Below are 9,737 nucleotides of genomic sequence, written 5' to 3'. Positions count from 1 at the left end.
ACATTTATATTCTATTATAACATCCGTTATAGTTATACGAAATGCTATAAAAAGTTTCAGACTTTTAATAGTATCGGCTATAAGGACTTACGAAAAACACTATAAAAGGTTTTCGATAGTGATATGAACCAAGACATCAATCATACAATATAAAATTCAAGAAAGTTGGGAAGAAAATGTTATTCAAATTATTACAAAACATTAAAGAGAATAAAATTTCATTTATTCTTGGATGGTTACAAATTTGGTGTGGATAATAATCTAGAATTAGATGTTTCTTTAATGTATTTTAAGTCTTTTATTTGCTTTAATGTCACTTTTACACCGTTCCTAATTATAATGTATGAAGGTTACTACTATTAAAATGTCGTCAAAGGTTTTCATTTTGAGCCTATATAAAGTCATATATGTTATCTTGTAAAGAAACTTGAAAAATGTAGTAAAAAGAGTATTTGTGTTTTCGTTTAACCAAAGATGAAGCTTCTCCATAATTCTATGTAGTTTAGGTTGGATGTGTAACACTCAATAACCCTAACCCTAAAGGTTCTAAAAAAGGCCCGGTATAATCACTACCAAGTTGTACAAGGTTTTGAAAGTAAATACAAAGGAAAACTGTGGAAAAACTAGAAAATGGAACTTCTTCCATTTTTATCCAACTTCTCCAATTTTTAATTTTTTATAGAGAGAATTTTTAGAAAAATTCTCGATTAAATAATGCCCCTAAAAATATGAATAATTATGAAAATGCCCCTAGGGCCAGAATTAAAGTTCCACTGCGACTTTCAATACAATATCCATCTAATCTTAAAATCCAACCGTGGGATGTCTTCCAAAATTGACTACAATCTAGAACGTTCACGATCCAATGGCTAGAATTCAAAAATAAGATCAACAAAGCTCTGATAGAAGCAGTTCTTCAATAGGAGATTCAGAAAAATCAAGACTAAAATTATGGCCTTTCTGGACGTTTCAATGGCGGCGTATGATCCATCTATAAATTATGATCAGGGACAACTATTAGGAGTAAGAAGCAAGCATAACTAAGTCTCCAATCAAGAGTTATAAGCGTTTAATTTTTGGGTATTGCGTTCTCGGGTTTACCTTGAATTTGAGAGCTACAGTTCACTATGCCTCTCTAAACTTGAATCTACACCTTCTAAAAAAGATCACACATAAGTTTGGTGAAGGAAGGAAGCATCGAAAACGTCATTATCCTATTCCCCTAATCCTGTCCGCCATTGAAGGAAGTTAGAAGGTGAACTTGAATCCAATCTGAGGCTATAGGAAGATTCACCAGACGAGTCCTATCCCAATCAGTTTTTGCACGCCCAAGGATCATTTTTTAAGAAGGCCGCGAAGAGAACAACCTCAGAAACATCCATAATCGAAGAAATTTGATATCGAGTAAGATTTATGGGTATAACTCGAATCTTGGTTTAGAGTTCACAATACTCAAAGTTAAAGATTTTATTAACTTTAGGAGACTAAATAGAGTATGTTTGATGAAAGAGACGAGACCCAATTCACCCCGAAACGAGCTACCCAATAGAAGGAAGAACCGCGTTCTAGGTTGAGTTGCAGACCAAGGAAGAAATTTCAAAATTAGCCTTAAACACGTCATGTCTTATCATACTCATTCCTCTAGGTTAGGTGAAGTATAAGGAAGACTTTTCGTGAATTAGCGTGGCCTAACAGTACCTATATTGTTCTGCCCAATAACCACACCCTCTATGTTTACTCCAACGACAAACCGAGTTTCCTCTCAACTGTGGACGCCCATAACTTACGTTGTAGTCCACAAATTAGTAATATACGAATCTCAAAATCTTCCTCGACACTCCGTCTTTAAGTTTTATAAAGGAATCGAGGGGAGAAATGCCCTAGAATGAGCAAGCGGAGCCCATTTTCAGATGGAGGAGCAGTGGCATGCGCGCTTTCTTTCCCTACCGGAGGAAGAAGACAATGACGTGGTCAGTTCAATTGAACCTACCAAGTTAGGCCAAATTTCTATTCCTCCTTGATTTTTTATCGAATTGGACTTTTTTCTAGCCGGTTCTCCCAAAATTCTCAATGGTTCCAGAAACCAGACTCACTAAGTAAGCTATCAAAGAAAATTTGGAGGAAACCAGGTACCGAAAGCTCAAGAAATGAAACCCCGAACACCAGATAAGAGGAAAACAACAATTTTTAACTTTTCTTAAGAAATACTAGTAGGAATTGCTTCAATATCTGTATGAACCTTAAATTATAAATTAATTAAGGAAACATGAAAGAAAAACACCTAGGACCGACTAAATTGCTCGAGATTTAAGAAACATTAAATTTACCCACTAAACAAACTCTGTTACCTATGAATTTAAATTCTAAGTATATTATGGCATGGTGAGGTTTCTATGTGAAATTTGGTGGTCATTAGACCAGATTAAGTAGCTAAACCAAGAATTGGTGTAAAATGACTCTAATACTCCTCATGCAAATTTACCTTGCTTTATGACTTTTAGGCACCTATGTAACATGAGACTTCTTACATGATCTTATAGTGATCTTATCGAGATACTAGTAAGTTTTCATGTTCATAGGACCAAGTTAGACTGCCCTTTTAGCTTTTACATAAATTAAAACTAGTAAGTGTAAGCCTACCCCATGGTAATATGTACAAGCATAGGTTCACCAACCATCTATGTGCCAAGAATGTACCTAGGATTGTTTGAATAACATGATAAATAAGTTGCTAGAATCAAAAAGTAATCATTATCTCCCATTACGAGGTGTACTACAAGGCCCCTATTCCTCTTTTAAGTGAGATGTCTTGCGTTATGTATCATGAGCAAGATGTTATGAAGAGCCTCCTCTTTCCCTCACCTAGATGAGATGTCCTGCACCACAATTCACTAGCAAGATGACACGATCATGATAACACCACTCATGTGTTTAGGAGAGAGAATTAAAGGTTATTTTAGGGAAAGGTTATCAGGATGAGTATGACATATAAACACATGAGCTCTAAGTGCAAGCCCCTCAAAACATAATAAGAAGTAATATCCTAGCTTAAGGTCGTGATTAAGAGCCTATACGATAAGGCAACTCTAATCCTCAACCCAACGATCCAAACTTTGGTTGAAGCAGGAACTCTTGAATCAAAGAAATTAACACCTCCTTATACAAAATTCGGATCAACAAAAAGATAGGGATAGAATCAGATTACCTCTTAAGATCAAAGAAAGCAAGATTTGGAAGTTCTAAATTGAGTCACCCCACAATCAAACTTGATTCTTGATTGAATAGCTCAGATGCAATCTACCACAAGAATTGCTTGAAACTTAGAAATGGCGAAGATGATGCTCAGATTGTTAAGGGTGAAAATCTCAATGGAGATCTCATTCATTCATCCCCACAATCAAACTTGAGTCTTGATTGAATAGCTCAGATGCAATCTACCACAAGAATTGCTTGAAACTTAGAAATGGCGAACATGATGCTCAGATTTCTAAGGGTGAAAATCTCAATGGAGATCTCATCCATTCTTCCAATTATGCCTTTTACATAATAATTTGTTGGTATTTGTAGTCTCCCCACACAAGAAACTTTCAATTCTTCAAATGCCCACTAAAGAAGTTAGTAGTCATAATTTAATCCCAATCCCGTTAAATCTCCACAAGAGACAAATAACTTCCACCATTTTGTCCATTACAAGAATTATGAAATTAAATATAATAAATAAAGTTTTCTAATAACTTATCAATTAAGTGCACTTTTAGCAACTTCATCCACTACTTCAACCGTGCAAATATTCACTTCTGAAGCTCTTAATGGTCCTTCCTCAATCGAATCATGTTGTAACACATGAAATGATGGTTGAACCGAGTCTATCCAATTGTGTAGATGAAGAATGAAGGCTTGTTGAATCTTCTTGGTCTTGGATCATGTAATAGGTCCAATTGGAACATTTGGAATATCAGGATCCTTATCATCTTCCTCATTTTCGGAAGAATTCGTCCTCAAATTAGAAAAATCATCACCTACATCAAAAGGACTCAAGTTAGCAACATTGAAAGTAAAATGTACTGAAAATTCTCCCGAAAAATCAATTTTATATACATTGTTATTAATTTTTTCAAGAACTTGATAAGGGTCATCCCCTCTTTGATGTTACCTTTTTTCCTTTGAGATGGGAATCGCTCCTTGTGAAAGTGTATGCGAACCTAGTCACCAGGTTGAAAAATGATTTCCTTCCGTCCTTTGTTAATTATTGAAGCAACTTTGAAATTTTGTTTCTCAATTCTCTCCTTCAGCTCTTTATGCAATGTTTTGATCAAATCACTCACAAAAATATGAGAAGAAGTAGGAAGCAAATCAAAAGGCGTAAATGGATTAAATCCATAAACAACTTCAAAAGGAGAACAATGAGTGGTTCTATAAATTGCTCTATTATATGCAAACTCTACAAATGGCAAACATTCGTCCAAAGACTTAATATTCTTAGAAATAATAGCCGTAAGCAATGCTCTTAATGCTCTATTAACCACCTCAGCTTGTCCGTTATTCTGAGTCTGAGGATAACATGTAGTTCAAAATAACAATTTGGTACCCAATTTACCCCCACAATAATTTTCAAGAGTGACTTAAAAACTTAGCAACCCTATCACTAACAATTATTTTAGGAATTTCATGTAATCTTACTACTTCTCTAGAGAATAAGTCAGCAACATGTTTTGTATCATCTGTCTTGTTGCATGCAATAAAGTGAGGCATTTTACTAAATCTGTCTACCACAACAAAACTATTATCTTTACCCTTCTAGTGTGGACAAACTAAGAACAAAATCCATAGATATATTAGTCAAAGGTTTGTTAGGTACATTTGAAGAAGTATACAATCTACTTGGTTGTAATCTAGATTTATCTTCTTTGCATTTAAAACATTGACTATAAAACTTATGAACATCATGCTTCATTTCCGGCTTAAAGAAATGTTCATGCAACATATTATAAGTTTTATTAATCCCAAAATGTCCCATTAAGCCACCAACATGTACTTCTTATACAAGCAAATCTCTTATACAGTATTTAGGAATACAAAGCTTACTTTTCTTAAATAAAAGTTCATGAAACTCATAATAATCATCCACAACTTTTTTTTACCGGACAAGATGCATAAATAGTTCCAAAGTCTTGGTCATCTCTCTATAATTCTTTAATATGCTCCAATCCAAGAATTTTTGTACTCAGAGAAGTAAAGAGATTGTACCTTTTAGATAATGCATCTATATTTGATGACATACGGAAATGTTTCAATAAACTTTACCCACTTTGCATACCTATGATTCAGTTTGCTTTGACCCAAAGATATTACAAGCTTTCATGATCAGAGTGGACCACAAATTCTCTAGGCCATAAGCAGTGTTGCCACACCTACGAACTAAAGTAAACAATTGTTTATCATAGGTAGGGTAGTTCAATGTTGCACCATTTAGTTTTTCACTAAAATAAGTTATATTTTTTCACCGTTTATGCTTTATATTTATGATGTTCTGACTAGATTATATGATGATGATGTATGAAGTATGACGTATAATGTATGGCATATGATGAAGGATTGATTTATATGATGATGTTATATGATAGTATACGATGTTCTATGATGATGTTACATGAATATGATGCATGACAACATGACAATGTAAGATTTAAGATTATGAGATTTCTTAATATGAAGTTATTCCGTATTAAGATGAAATCTCTATTTTAAATGCCATGATGCATTATGACGATGATTTTCCTAAGACAACCTTAATTAATGTTAATGATGATGAATGTATGAAGACCAATGCATGCATGTTATTTAGAGTGATATGTGAACGAAACTTATGGTTGTGTCACAAAGATGTTTTTTGAAGATTAGAAGTTATATGGGCCTCATGCATTCTGTGTGTATATATACATTGGGTTACTTCCTCTTTATGATGATGAGTATGGACGCGTACATTATGATGATGATGATCATCATCATGCCTCGCATGACACTCAGAGGTCTGATGACCTTCAAACATTGCTACGGACAGCTAGCTTGACTATGATGGGTCTGTTGACTCTGGCAATTGGGAGGAAAACGTCGACTAAAAACAAACGGCCAAAGAAAATTTCTTCGAAGAAAAAGCGGAAAGTAAAAGAAGAGAGGGAGAGATTTGCTGAAGACTCGATGATTTGATTTCTCATTCAGCTGGGATATTTAAATAACAAATTATCCTAAAATAGAAAAGTAAATGCCAAGTTAACTAACGCTCATACACTCTACGTATATTTCCCACTTACCTCACTTGTGGGTTTAGCGTAAAAATAGTTACCTAACTAAAAATGGTTAACTAAAAAACAGGGATCACATTCGGATCACATTCACTCGATAGGGATTTATCTAACAATCTCCTCCTAAAGCCCTATCATATATCAACCTTGTTTTGTTTGAACTCAAATTTGAGCCCTATGGCTCGGTGTCCCTGGCGGTATGTCCTCCAGACTCCACCTCCGGTACCTCTTGTTCGATCTGACGCACCGCCAGTCCAGGTGGTTCACCTCTTCCCAATAGATCTTCCATCCTCCGGTACCTAGCCACCAGACCATCATCGTGATCGACACATAGAGTCGAATCTGTAGTCCATGGTGTTGCGAACTCCACTGGTTCAGGGGGTGCAGCTACTAGCGGCAGTAACGGTTCTTGATGTTGTGCTCCTCCTTCTTCCGGCTCGGTGACGAGGTACTCCACCGTGAATTGATTTGACTTGTGGTCTACCTCGAGCACATCGTTCCACAGCCAGAAGGTGCTCTCGTCGAAGATGACATCGCGCGACACGTGAGCTTGCCCCTATACAGGATCATAGAACCTGTACGCCTTGCTTTCGGGTTCGTAGCCAATGAAGACGACCATCAGCCCCCTGGGATTGAGCTTAGCGAGGTGGGGAAGTGCGTCTTTCATGTATGCGACGCAGCCGAACGCTCGGAGATGACGTACCGCTGGCTTCTTGTTGAACCAGGCCTCGTATGGCGTTTTCCCGTCGAGGCTTCGCGTTGGCGACCGATTGAGGAGGTAGACGGCCGTCATTACCACCTCTCCCAAGAACCTCTCGGGCATCCCAGCCATCATCAGTAATGACCTTACTGTCCCGACGATGGTTTGATTTTGGCGTTCCACCACCCCATTCTACTGGGGGGAGTAGGGCGCCGTTAGGTGCCGCTGCATACCGAGCTCGTAGCAGTACTTACCAAAGCTCGCCGAGGTGAATTCTCTGCCTTGGTCCGTGCGCAACACCCGCACCTTCTTCCTGCATTCCGCCTCAGCTCGTGCTTGAATGCGCTTAATTGCCTCTGCTGCCTCACTTTTCGCTTGTAGCAGAATCATCCACATGAAGCGGCTTTTGTCATCGACCAGCAAGAGGAAGAGGGTCTTGCTGCTGTTGACTCTGGCAAATCGGATGTCGACGAAAAAATTGGCCGAAGGTTTCTTCGAAGGAAAAATTAGCGGAAGTAAAAGGAGAGAGAGAGAGATTCGCTGGTAATGCTGAAGACTCGATGTTTTTATTTTACATCCGTTGAATGGTTTAAATAATAAATCTAATTACAAAAAAAGAAAAACCAAATATACAAAAATAGAATAAGTGGACGAAGACTCCGCCCACTCTGCCAAAACAATGGCCCCTAGAATCACGCTCCTCCATTCGCGTGAACTCATATGTTTTTACAAACCTAACTAAATAAGGCAGAGCTTTTATTTAACAATCTCCTCCTAAAAGCTGTACCTTATTATTTGAACTCCGATCTTTGAGCGTAGTTCTTCAAATTTCACCCGCGCCAGGGACTTGGTGAAAATGTCTCCAAGTTGTTCCTCTGTTCGGATGAAATCAATTTTGATGAGCCCTCGATCTGCACATTCTCGAATGTAGTGGAATCTGATTTCTATGTGCTTGCTCCGGTCGTGCAAAACTGGATTTTTGATCAGGGAGATCGTAGCTTTGTTGTCTACGTATAGCATTGGTGGATCGCTTTCTCTCCCGATGAGTTCTTACATTAGTCGTGCAAGCCAGATCCCTTGAGTTGCTGCCATCGAAGCGACGATGTATTCTGCTTCGCAGGAAGACAAAGCAACTACCTTCTGTTTTGTTGATTGCCAGCAGATCGCGCCGCCTGAGAGAAAGTAGATCATTCCGCTGGTGCTCTTACGATCATCAACGTCACCGGCCATGTCACTATCGCTGTAGCCGACCAGTTTGAGTTTCTCCTTTTCGCTCCCAGCGCAGTATCTTACGCCCCAGCCTCTGGTTCCGGCTACATAGCGCAGGATGCGCTTGACAGCCACTAGATGCTCCTCCCTAGGTGCTTCCATAAACCTGCTCACATATCCAACAGAATAAGCAAGATCAGGACGAGAGTTTACCAGATAGCGCAGATTCCCGACAATGCTGCGGTAATTGGTGGAGTCGACTGTCGTCGTAGTGCCGGCCTTCCTTAGTTGAAGTCGGGCCTCCATTGGCGTCCTGGTAGGATTACTGTCCACAAGCCCAGTTGTGTCCAGCAGCTTCCTCGCGTATGCACTTTGGCAGATGGAGATGCCGGAAGAGTTCTGTTGCACTTCGATGCCGAGGTAGTAGCTGAGCACACCGAGATCGCTCATCTCGAAGTTTTTCGACATCTCCTTCTTGAACCTTCCGAGGACTCCCATGTCGCCTCCAGTGATTATGAGGTCGTCGACGTACACTCCCACGATCAGTCGCTTTTTGCCGTGGCCGTACGTGTACATGCCATGCTCAGAGGCACAACGTTTGAAATTCAGTGACAGTAGGGTACTGTCGAGCTTCGCGTTCCAGGCTCGTGGGGCTTGTCGAAGCCCGTAGAGTGCTTTGTGCAGGCGCAGTACCTTATTAGGGTTGTCGTTATCCAGGAAGCCAGGTGGTTGTCGAACATAGACGGTCTCCTTCAACTCTCCGTTAAGGAAAGCAGACTTTACGTCCATATGGTGAACCTCCCAAGAGTGATGTGCTGCAATTGCCAGCAGGAAACGAACGGATTCTAACCTTGCTACTGGCGCAAATACCTCTTCGAAGTCCACTCCTTGCTTCTGGACGTAGCCCTTCGCCACCAGACTAGCCTTGTGCTTCACAACTTCTCCTTTTTCGTTGCGCTTCAGTTTGAAGACCCATTTGAGCCCTATGGCTCGGTGTCCCGGTGGCATATCCTCCAGACTCCACGTCTGGTTCTTAGTGATGTATGTCATCTCCTCCTGCATTGCCTTCCGCCAGCACGGGTTCTTTTCTGCTTCGGCGAAGGTGTTTGGTTCATCTGCACTGACGGCATGTAGTTCGGCCACTTCCTCGAGCTCGCGCGCTGCTAGTCCAGGTGGTTCACCTCCTCCCACTAGGTCATCCATCCTCCGGTACCTAGCCTCCAGATCAGTATCGTGATCGGCATCCAGCGTCGAATCCGCAGTCCGTGGTGTTGCGAATTCCACTGGTTCAGGTGGTGCACCTGCTGGCGGCGGTGACGTCTCCTGATGCTGGGCTCCTCCTTCTTCAGGCTCGGTGACGAGGTACTCCACCGTGAATTGATTTGGATTACGGTCTGCCTCGATCACGTCATTCCACTGCCAGAAGGTGCTTTCGTCGAAGACGACGCGCGAGACACGTGAGCTCGCCCCCCTACAGGATCATAGAGTCTGTACGCCTTGCTCCCGGGTTCGTAGCCGATGAAGAC

The sequence above is a fragment of the Cucurbita moschata genome, unplaced genomic scaffold (genome assembly GCF_002738365.1).
Source record: "Cucurbita moschata cultivar Rifu unplaced genomic scaffold, Cmos_1.0 Cmo_Scf00012, whole genome shotgun sequence".
NCBI classification, from domain to species: domain Eukaryota; kingdom Viridiplantae; phylum Streptophyta; class Magnoliopsida; order Cucurbitales; family Cucurbitaceae; genus Cucurbita; species Cucurbita moschata.
Note: the sequence above shows the minus strand (reverse complement) of the source record.